We start from the raw sequence: 11,751 nt of genomic DNA, 5'->3' as shown, positions 1-11,751 counted from the left end.
TGTACTTATTGTCTTTGATATTGGAATATAGTACTTGAAAATGTACTGCAGTGGAGAATTTTGATGATAAAATAAAAAACATGAACAGGAAATGAAGCATTTAAGACAGACATTTAACATAATTTTTGAATGTTCATTTTCCTGATAAAAATAATAAAATGAGTTTATATATATATATATATATATATATATATATATATAGTCATCAAACAGCTTATTATATAAGGCTTCTAATTCCAAGCATTAATTTATCAGTTTTACCTTGCAAAGTGACTCATGTGGTGAAGATTTAACCTAACTTGGAATTTTGTTCTGGGTCCGTAGATGCATTTACTCATTTAATTGTGTGTACTTCTCAATTATATGCACTTAAGTGCAGTATTATTTTCATGGATTCATTATTTTTTAAATAAAGGAGAACAAAATAAACCAAGATCTCAGTGCAAGGCTGATATTTTGACTTTATATAGAATTTAAGGTTTTGTTGAAATTATTAGGTACATCATGGGGATTTAATTATCCTTAGATTTATAATGTATGACTCATTACTTTCATTTACATATGAGAACATCATAACCAATTTAGGAAATGCTTTTTGTGCACATGTCAGTGGCAGCAACGTGCAGCTTCTGTTATGAAATTCAAATCATTTAACAGTTTTGAGTCAAAATATCAGATGCCTCTTATATCTCTATCTTAACAATGACAAAATAGAAATTAATGTGGTATGTGCCCTGTCTATATTACATGGTAATTAGTTCCTTGTGGATTATAACCAGGAAATTTAGATTGACATTATTCTGTCTTTAAGACCAGTGAAAAGATCAAAGAGGATATGATGGAATCCATACTAAAATTTGAAAAGTAGTGTTTTAGAGCATTTGAACTGAGATAGTATAGCTAGAAATTCTCTGCTCTCTCTCTCTCTCTCTCTCTCTCTCTCTCTCTCTTTCTCTTTCCCTCACTCCCTCCCTCCCTCTCCCTCTTTTTCTCTCCTTTTTCTGGTAGTATTTGGATCTTAAAACATTATTTTCTATGAAAATCTTGAAATTATTTCATAGAAATGCAATCTAATACTTTCTTATAGATAAGACACCACCAGTGTTCCCTGAGTTGTCTCTGTTGAGACACCCTGTCACATATATAGCTTAGCAGTGCAGCAGTGTTTGCCATGGTACTGGAAGAGTGGGAAGAGTGGGAAGTTTCTGTGACTTACTCCATTCACATAGCAGGGTGGAAGACTAACATTTCTAAGAAAGGAAATAATGGAAAAGCAGAGGAAATCAGAAGGTTTACAGTAACTGTCACCCAAGAATGAAGCTATATGCAATTTCTCGATGTGTGGCCTTTTTAGCTATTTAAAAGGTAAAACTTCCCAGGGCTCCTAGGGAGAAAAGCCAGGGAGTAGAAAGAAAGGAAGCAAAAAGGAAAGAAAGAAAGAAAGAAAGAAAGAAAGAAAGAAAGAAAGAAAGAAAGAAAGAAGGAAAGAAGGAAAGAAGGAAAGGAGAAAGAAAGGAGAAATAAAGAAGAAAGAAGGAGGAGGAGGAGGACGAGGAAGAGGAAGGAGGAGGAGGAAGGGGAGGAGGAGGAAGTGGAGGAGGAGGAAGAGGAGGAGGAGAAGTGCTTGCCATGAGGTTGAGCATAAAGAGGCATAACCAAGAGAATTCTCCAGGAGGACAGACAGCTACAGCAATGTGAGCCAAGGAAAGCCTAAAGACAAGTAATTCAGTGTGTGTAGCCAGGAAGTAACTAGATAACATAGAAGATTAGGAAGATTTGCTCAGTTATTGTCCTTAAATCTTGCTGAATGAATCAACAGACCTCTTCTGCCTAGTCATTGGCTCCATAGATAATTGGGGTACATTCCTTACACCACATTGATACAGGGGGTTCTTCAATATTCATTACGATGTTCATGTCTGGACTGTAACTAGACCTCATGGCACAGAAATCACCATCTGAATATACAGTGCACAATATCAAACCCCATCTTCCCATTTTAGTGCAATAAAGGGATTTTTCTCTTATATTAATAAACTATATACAATAGAACAAGTATAAAAATTATGGTATGTATCAGGTAAATATTACATTCACAATGTCCAGTCTATTGTTTTTGGAAACTTTAGAGAAAGTATTCTATTTTGTGATCCATCTTGTTGACTTTGGAGTTCTGTATATAAGTTATTTTCTATCAAGACTTGCATTTGTCAACCAAAAAATCTACTTAGATCTAAAATATATCTCTTTAAAAGACTTCCTTAAATCCAAAAAATCCTAAGCTTGCCTTAGGACAGAGTGTTGCCCAGCTCCCTTAGGTCTGAGGACTGTCAGCTAACTCACAATTCTACCCTTGGCCTGTTACCAGTACAGAATGGCTGGCAGTGATGGGATTGGAGGAAGATGGTGGGAAGGCTGCAGGCCTGTGTGGTGGACTGTGACGTGGTATATTGCCATTAAAGAGTCTGCAAAAGTGGGTGATCAAGCTGATCGAGTGGGTGATCCTAGAGGACGCTGATGAAGGGCATGGATAGTCTAGACTTCTTTATTAGTGATGAAGCAATAGAAAAGCCCACATATGCAACAAAGTGGCCTATCACTCATAGTAGAGTTGAAGACTGGAACTTGATGGAAAGGTTTGTGGAGCATATGACTTTTAAATATTGAAGGACAAAACTTGCAGATCATTACTTTCCTTGGATTGAATTGCCACTGAATACTTCAGAATGCAGGGAATATACTGCTGAAATAGTGTTTGAGTCCTTCAGTTTTCCAGGCTTGTACATTGCTGTGCAGGTCATTCTTGCCTTAGCTGAATCCTGGACCTCAAGACACTAACTGGTACAGTAATAAACAGTGTCATTCCTAAGTAATAAACTTATGTCATAAGCAATAAACTTATGTCATTCCTGTGGCTGAAGGATATGTTTTCGGCAGCTGTATGAAACACATTCAAATCACAGAAAAATATATAACATACTTTATACTGTGAGACCGAGAAGTAGAAATCCCTCCAGAACAGTCCTTGAAGCAGTGAAGGTAAGCTACAGCTATGTATGCCCAGATTTAGTAAGAGTTTACCAAATATGACACAGGTAGGTCAAATTGGATCAAACAATACCCTGGAGTCAATGACATCACAAAGAAAGAGTTCTCTATTGATGTTGGCTACGAACGATTTCCTGGGACCTGAAATCTTTTTCCATCCATTGAGAATCTAGATGTTACACAACCTCTCTCAGAAGTTGTAGGTGAAATCATTCAGAATTGCCCCGTTCATGTCCAGCATCCTTTCTACAAGAACATTGTCCTCTTTGGTGGTTCAACCAAGTTCAGGGACTTTGGACATTGTTTGCAAAGATATTTGAAGAGAACTGTAAATTCCAGGCTAAACTTGAGGAGCAATAGGTTGAAATCCAAGCATATTGATGTACAAATTATTACACATGCAATGGTGTGCAGTCTGCTTTGGAGGGTCAGTGCTGGTTCCACACCTGAGTTCTACCAAGTATGCCACACCAAAAAGGATTGTGAATAAGTTAGACATAGCATTTGTCATCACAATCCAGTGCTTGGAGTCATGTCCTACAGTTGATTTTTTGTTTATTGGGATGAGGGGTTTGTCTGAATTGATGGTTCTGAGGTTTTTAAACAAACATGATCATACAGGAATGTTTGGTGAGTGTGTCAACATGCAGATGTAGAAGAGAGCCAAAATTATTGTTTTCCTTTAGGTTGAATATTTTAATCTTATGTGTATCAAAAAAGAAATGGGTTTAATTTCTTTCTTTGCCCTGATATTTTGTCTATTATTGGCTTACACAGTGTGCTGGGCTCTGTGGGTGTGGAGAGAGCTCTGTAATGCCAAATGGGGCACTGCTGAATGGGCAATGCTGGAACTTGTTTATGTTTCATACTTCTTTATAATTTGAGGAAAAAGGTCATTGAAAAACTGCAGTATTGAAAGGAAATAAGGTGACCAAGGAAAAGATGAATTCAATAAGCAGCCTCATGGAACTTGGTACACACTCTGGTTCCCAGTTTCCTCGAGTTGTTCCACCCCTCTCTGGCCCAATGGTTCTCTCTGAAAACACTTGGATGTAAGAAGCTAGGAAACTGGAAAGTGAAATAATATTTAAAATGTAATTAAAAAGCTATCCAATAAAAAAGTCAACACACAATAAAGAATCAAATTTTTAAAAGGAGAAAAGAAGAAGAAGGAGGAGAGGAGGAGGAGGAGAAGGAGGAGGAGGAGAAGGAGAAGAAGAAGAAGAAGAAGAAGAAGAAGAAGAAGAAGAAGAAGAAGAAGAAGAAGAAGAAGAAGAAGAAGAAGAAGAAGAAAAAGAAAAGAAGAAGAAGAAGAAGAAGAAGAAGAAGAAGAAGAAGAAGAAGAAGAAGAAGAAGAAGAAAAAGAAGAAGAAGAAGAAGAAGAAGAAGAAGAAGAAGAAGCAGCTAGTCTCCTAGGTTAACCAATGCCTGCTTCTGGTGGTTACTTACATTGTTTCTTGCTTTAAAATAAAGACAAAACTGTTGGACCAGTATTGCAATTTTGTAGAGTTATGTCTTATTAAAGCAATAATGGATCATCAAAATTGGAATATTTAAGGCCTAACGCCATTCTAATAAAGGCATAAATTTCTTTAAAAAACTTTAAGCTTAATTAAAAGATTACAACTATCTAATCTTCAACACCATTAGAGACCAGAAAAGGAAATACTATTGCTTGAGTGGGCAGGAAATATAGAACAAGAAGCTTCCAAAACTGTAGAAATGACAGCTGGCTAGACAATCATCCAAGACTTCTCTATAATGTTGCAGCAGCAATGTTCAGCCTTCTTGCCCAATATATCGCAGACTTTTGTTTTCCATGCATGAATTAGGAAGGAATTACCTACCTTGTACTTGCAAAGCTTGTCAGTGACTTCCTTGTGTCCTGTTTGTCCAGTTTGTCAATTTTAAACAGCATTTTATCTACAAGACCTTTGTTTTTGCTCTGAATTTAGCTTGTATGGAGATTCTTCCTTCTGCATTGCTCATCTCATCATCTTTCTTGAAATAGAATGGCAAGAGTTGACAAGTCTCATTGAAAAATCAGAACAAAGCAAAACAAAAACAGCCCTTTTAATAGCTAATCATCTTTAAATGCCCTGTTTTGTGGCTCTCTGAGGTTTGGGGGAGTCATCTAATTAAGAGTATCTAATTTGGTAAATACTTGTTTTCATCTATTTGCTATCTGCTCAACTCTGAAAAATAAATCTTTCAGTGATTAACTACAAGAGTAATTAATAACCAATCAGCAAAAGAAATCGTTCTCTGCTATTTGTTTGAGCACATGAAAGGCATCAAACTTCGTTTAGAGTGTTCAACCAAACTAAAATATAATTTTTCATTAATGACATATGAAAGGATGGAATGTAGTAAGTCCTGTAGCCAACAAAATTTATTGGCTATGCAGATACATTCATGGCTTAGCCAGTCTCAGAGCCATTCCCATGTAAAGGGATCAGCATTCATGATACCTGCTTTGTTTTTCTTTCTGGTTCCTTTCTCTATGTCTGTAGCCAAGATTGTCAAAAGTTCACTCCTGATCAAATCTTGGTTTCATTAATTTTGAAGGAATGCATAGTTTTTCTTTTCTGGTTGAAATGAGACTATATTATCTTCCCTAATGCAATATATATCCTCTCTTCCATTCTGAGAATATCACATTCATCACACATTTATGCTGATCTAGTTCAGCAGTCCTTTCTAAAATCTAGTGCTTTTCAGCTGCTGTGCTATCTGTCTCACAGGCATTTAAAAAAATTAAAGTCAATAAAACATTGTCTATACTATCTTTGGGAGATTCCATATTCCCCTTCTGTTCTTTGAGCACTTCCTTTAAAGTTAGATCTCTATATAATTACTTGACCTATAGGAATGTAACACATATTTGAAAGATTTTCTATAACATATTGTCTAAAAAATTGTTGAATTGTAAATGGATACACATATTGAAGTGTAATCAGCTTCGGTCTCTAAAGGCATTTCAAGATAGGCATATATCTAATTAATGCTCAATCTCAGAATCAGCCTTTTCAGAATTTAAGGCCCCTTGGAATTCTGTACACATATCGACTGTATGATGCATTAACATATGCACATTTTTTTTATTTCTCCAAACTCTCGAAAAACAAACTTATGAGCTGTTGTGTGACATTGCTCTAGGTAGCACCATTAAGCAGAACATAGAATTTTTAAAAATTAATTATATTTATTTACATTTCAAATGCTCTCTCGTTTCCCAATCTCTGCTCACCAACCCCATCTTCCCTCTCCTTTGATGCTCCCCCACCCACTTCTACCTCACCCCACTTGCATCCCCCTTCTCTGGGGACATCAAGTATCCACAAGACTAAGCACATCCCCTCCTACTGAGGCCAGAGAAGGCAATCCTGTAACACATATGTAGCAAGAGTCATGGACCAGCCCATGTATGCGCTTTGGTTGGTAGCTTAGTCCCTGGGAGCTCTGAGGGATACAGGTTAGTTGATACTGTTGTTCTTCCTATGGAGTTGTCATCCCCTTCAGCTCATTGAGTCTTCCATAGTGCTTCCTGGGCTCAGTCCAATGGTTGGCAGTAAGTATCTGCATTTGTCTCAGTAAGGTGCTGGTAAAGCCTCTCAGAGGATAGCGTGCCATGCTCCCGTTTACAGGTACATCTTGGCATTCAGCAATAGTGTCAGGGTTTGGGGTCTGCAAATGGGGTGGATCTCTGGATGGCCTTTTCTTCAGTCTCTGCTCCTTTTTGTTTTTTTTTTTTTTTGTCCCTGCATTTCCTTTAGACAGGAACAATTCTGGGTCAAAAAATTTGAGACGGGTGAGTGGCCCCATCCCCCACTGCTAGGCATTTCAGCTAATATCATCCCCATTGGGTCCTGGGAGCCTCTCACATACCTGGCATCTGAGACGTTCTAATGGTTCTACCCATCCCCCCACTTCACACTGGCTCATATTCTATTCATTCTCTTGGCCCTCTGGGGTTTCTCTGCTGTGTCCCCCCATACCTGATCCTGCTCACCTTTTTCTTCCCCCTCCCCTCTACTAAGTAGGTCCCTCATAACTTCTGCCTTCAGTGCTTATTTTGTTTCACTTCTAAGTTGAATTGAAGCATCAACATTGGGTCCTCCTTCTTGTTAAGCTTCATGTGGCCTGTGAGTTGTACCATGGATATTCTAAACTTTTGACTAATAGCCACTTATCAGTAATTACATACCACATGCCATTTTGGGTCTAGGTTACCTCACTCAGGATTATATTTTCTAGTTCCATCCATTTGCCTGCAAAATTTGCGAAGTTGCCATTTTAATAACTGAGTATCATCCCTTTGTGCAAATGAATCACATTTTCTAGAGCCATTATTTGGTTTAGGAATATCTTCGGGTTATTACAAGTAAGGCTACTGTAAATATAGCGGAACACTGATCTTTGTGATATGGTAGAGCATCTTTTAGGTATATGTCCAGGAGTGGTATAGCTGAGTCCTCAGGTAGAACTATTTCTAATGTCTGACAAACTGCCAGATTGATTTTCAGAGTGGTTGTACCAGTGTGCAATTCCACCAGCAATGGAGGAGTGTTCCTCTTTCTCCACATCCTTGCCAGCAACTGCTGTTCCCTGAATTTTTGATCTTGGCCATTCTGATTAGTACAAAGTAGAATGTCAGAGTCGTTTTGATTAGCATTTCCCCGATGAGTAAGGATGTTGAACATTTCAAATTTATCCCCTTTCCTGTTTCCCCAAAAGAAACCCCCTAACACATCCCTCCTGCCCTTGCTTCTATGAGAGTGCTCCCCACCACCACCCACACACCCACTCCCTCACACCTCCCCACCATGGCATTCCCCTACACTGGGGCATTAAGCCTTCCCAGGAAGGAACAAGGGCCTCTCCTCCCATTGCTGTCCAACAAGACCATCCTCTGCTGCATATGTAGCTGGAGCCATGGTTCCCTCCTTGTGTAGTCTTTGGTTGTTGGTTTAGTCCCTGGGAGCTCTAGGGTATCTGGTTGGTTGACCTTGTTGTTCTTTCTATGGGGTTGGAAATTTCTTCTCCTCCTTCAGTCCTTTCTCTAACTCCTCCACTGAGAATCACATTCTTAGTCCAGTGGTTGGCTGTGATCATCCACCTCTGTATTAGTCAGGCTCTGGAAGAGCGTCTCAGGAGACAGCTATATCAGGTTCCTTTCAACATTCACTTCTTGACATCCACAATACTGTCTGGGTTTGGTGACTTTTTAGGTATTTTTTAGCCATTCAAGATTGCTCAGTTGAAGTCTCTTTTTAGCTCTATGCCCCATTTTTTTTTGGTTTACTTAATTTTTATTAGATATATTTCTTTATTTGCATTTCTAATGTTATTCCCTTTCCCGGTTTCCTGTCCATAAGCCTCCATCTCCTCCCCATCTCCCATATGCGTATTCCCCCATCCATCCCCCTTACTACCCCCATATTCCCCTGCACTGGGGGTCCAACCTTGGCAGGACCAAGGGCTTCCCCTTCCTCTGGTGCCCCAACAAGGCTATTCTCTGTTACTTATGCAGTTGGAGCCCTGGGTCAGTCCATGTATAGTCTTTCGATAGTGGTTTAGTCCCTGAAGCTCTGGTTGGTTGCCATTCTTTTCTTAAGGGGTTGTGAGCTCCTTCAACTCTTTCAATCCTTCCTCTAATTCCCCCAAGGGGGTCCTGTTCTGCACCCCATTTTTAATTAGGTTATTTGGTTTTCTGGAGTCTAACTTCTTGAGTTCTTTATATATTTTGGATATTGATGTAGAGTTAGTAAAGATCTTTTCCCAGTCTGTAGGTTGCTGTTTTGTCCTATTGACAATTTCTTTTGCCTTACAGAATTAGGTCCCATTTGTCAATTTTTCATCTTAGAGCCTGAGCCATTGGTTTTCTGTTCAGGAAATTTTCCCCTGTGCCAATGTGTTCGAGACTATTTCTCATTTTCTCTTCTATTAGATTCAGTGAATCTTTTTTTATGTTGAGGTTCTTGATGCACATAGACTTGAACTTTGTATAAGAATATAAGGATCAATTTGCATTGTTCTGCGTGCAGACTGCCAGTTAGACCAGAAATAGTTGTTGAAGATGCTTTCTTTTTTTTCCACTGTATGTCAGACATCAAGTGTCCATATGTGTCTGGTTTATTTCTGGGTATTCAATTCTATTCCACTAGTCAATCTGTCTGTGCCTGTATCAGTACCATGCAGCTTTTATCACTAGTGCAATTTTAACGAGGGTTGCATTGAATCTGTAGATTGCTTAAGATGGACATTTTTATGATGTTAATCTTACAGATGCATGAACATGGAGGATCTTTTCATCTTCCAAGGTTTTCTTTGATGTCTTTTTTCAGGGACTTGAAGTTCTTGCCATACAGGTCTTTCACTTTCTTGGTTATAGTTACACCAAGATATTTTACATTAGTTGGGACTATTGTGTATAGAGGAAGGCTACTGATTTATAATACTGAATTAATTTGATATTCAACCACTTTGCTGAAGTTGTTTATCAGCTGTAGGTGTTCTCTGATAGAATTTTGGGGGTCACTTGCTTATGTATACTATCATATCATCTACAAATAATGATTCCTTGATTTTTCCTTTCCAAGTTATATCCCCTTGACCTTCTTTTCTTGTCTAATTGCTCTAGCTAGAATTTTAAGTACTATATTCAGTTTAGATTCTAAAGTCAGAATATTGTATCTTTATGGGCTGCCATTCTAATTCCTCAAGACTTTGTGGATTCTTATCACCTGTAATTGTTTGGCTTGGGACTGGAACAAGGGACTGAGAAACATATTTTACACAACCAAGCTGATCTGGCTTCTAGGCTCTCTCAGCATGTCTCAGTCTCTTATTGGCACATCCTGCCCCCACCACTGAACTTTCTAGCCCAGAGGCAGCACTGCTCTTCCCTTAGAGGCTCTTCCCTATATAATGCAGGCATTTTGGTCTCTCCCTCTTCCTCTTCTTTCTATTCTTCATCTCCTGTTCTTCTCTCTCTGCATTCACATCATTTTTCTCTGTCTCCTCTCCTTTCTTCCACCCCTCCTCATGGTGACTTCCCTGGCCTTCCTTGGAGCCAGTAAACTTGCCTGAGAGCTTCTTCCCAATAAACTTGCCTTTAATACAGTCTAATCTGGCTTGAATTGCCAAGTGCAGTACTAACTTTTCAGTAACTAACTCTTTTTTTCTGTCACTATAGGTTCCAGATTAGATTCATAGATAGATTCTTTATTCTGATTTAAGTTCTCTGATCTCCAGTCTATGGCCTGTAACCTTGCATTCTATTTCTCAATCCTTTCCTTATCTAAGTCTGCTTTATTGTGATCTTTCTGAAAAAGGATGTACAAAATTGTAATCATTACTGAACATCAAGTACTTTCATGCTGACAGTCAAATCGAAACTATATGGATACACGTGCCTTTTTCTATGGTGTTTTCCATTTATTTTATATGGAACATATCTTTCTTTTTTAATCTAATTTTCTCCCTTCTCTGAAGACCTTTTTCCTTTCTCTGGAAACTTCACCTTATTTTTCTTTCCTTATCCTTTCTCTGGAGACCTTATTTTCTGTATGTATTACTTCTAAGCTCTTACTTCTTTCTAAACGTAATATCTTTTTCTCTATATAATTTTCTCTAAATTCTTTCCTCTGTGGCATTCTTAAAAAAATATTATTTAATTTTTATTTAAAGTCTCCATTTTACTGATTTCAAATCATTTTTATCTGTTTATGGTATTTTATAGCCATTGTTTTTTTTCTTAAGCATGAAAGTATAATTTCAAACATTTTTTTAACCTTATTGGAAGTTTCGCTGTGTTTGCATTTCTTCTGTGTTTCACTCTGCTTCCCCCTTGCTGTGACTGGCCACGCCCCTTTCTTTTCCTTCTCAGGATGACAGGTTTCTGCCTTCTGCCTGACTCTGGCCTTAGACTGGTTTTTGTTTGTGTTTCTATGTTGGCTAGGACCCAAGTCCCAACCCAGCTGCAGCTTCCCAGGTCATGCCAAATCTCTAACTTGTGGCTTGCCACCTTAGTTCCACCAGCTCCTGGACCATGCTCACTGGATGCCTGACTCCACCACCACCACCACCACCGCACCCCCTTTCCCCCAACCAATGACCCTAGTCTGCTTGCAGAATTCAGTTGGCTCTGTCATGTAAGTTAAGAGTGGTAGTCAGCCTCTGCACAGGCTCTGCTCTTCACTGAGGTTCTGTGTCACCTCTGCTCCATGGGCTACAGGTGAACTGTGCCAAGTTAGGAGTGCAGGTTGGTTAGATCCTGCTGCTGCGGTCCTAATGACAGGTACTCATTTTTGTACCTGCTCTTCCCTGCACCCATCTACCTGCTTAACTGCACCTGGTCTGCTTGAGAAACTGTGGTTGCTAAATAACCATCACCCCACACCCCCATACACACTTCCTTTACCTTTCCATCCTCCCACCTCCACTACTCACCCCCACCCAACCCCACCCCTTGGTCCATTCTACTGCTTCTGTACCTGGCTTTCTGAGCCTATAAGGCCCTATTGCTTGGATTTCTGTCTAATGGTGTGTGCCAACTATAGAATGAACGTTAAAAGGTAGCAGTTTTTTCTAACCTGGCTAGGTCCCGAATATTTGAGACCAAAACCTATTGATTTGTCCAACAAGATTTAAGCACAATAACGGAGTAGATATTAATAATTCTTCATGATATCTAGCTAC

General features: G+C 38.9%; 1 pseudogene; it reads left to right on the top strand.

Annotated features, from left to right (window-relative positions):
- The first annotated feature begins 2,374 nt into the window (after nucleotides 1-2,374).
- Actr3-ps1 (actin related protein 3, pseudogene 1) lies at nucleotides 2,375-3,595 on the top strand (annotated as a pseudogene).
- Nucleotides 3,596-11,751: the final 8,156 nt, after the last annotated feature.

Source organism: Rattus norvegicus, chromosome 2 (genome assembly GCF_021556685.1).
Source record: "Rattus norvegicus strain SHRSP/BbbUtx chromosome 2, alternate assembly SHRSP_T2T, whole genome shotgun sequence".
In the NCBI taxonomy this organism is placed as follows: domain Eukaryota; kingdom Metazoa; phylum Chordata; class Mammalia; order Rodentia; family Muridae; genus Rattus; species Rattus norvegicus.
Note: the sequence above shows the minus strand (reverse complement) of the source record. Positions and strands in the feature narration are given on the sequence as shown.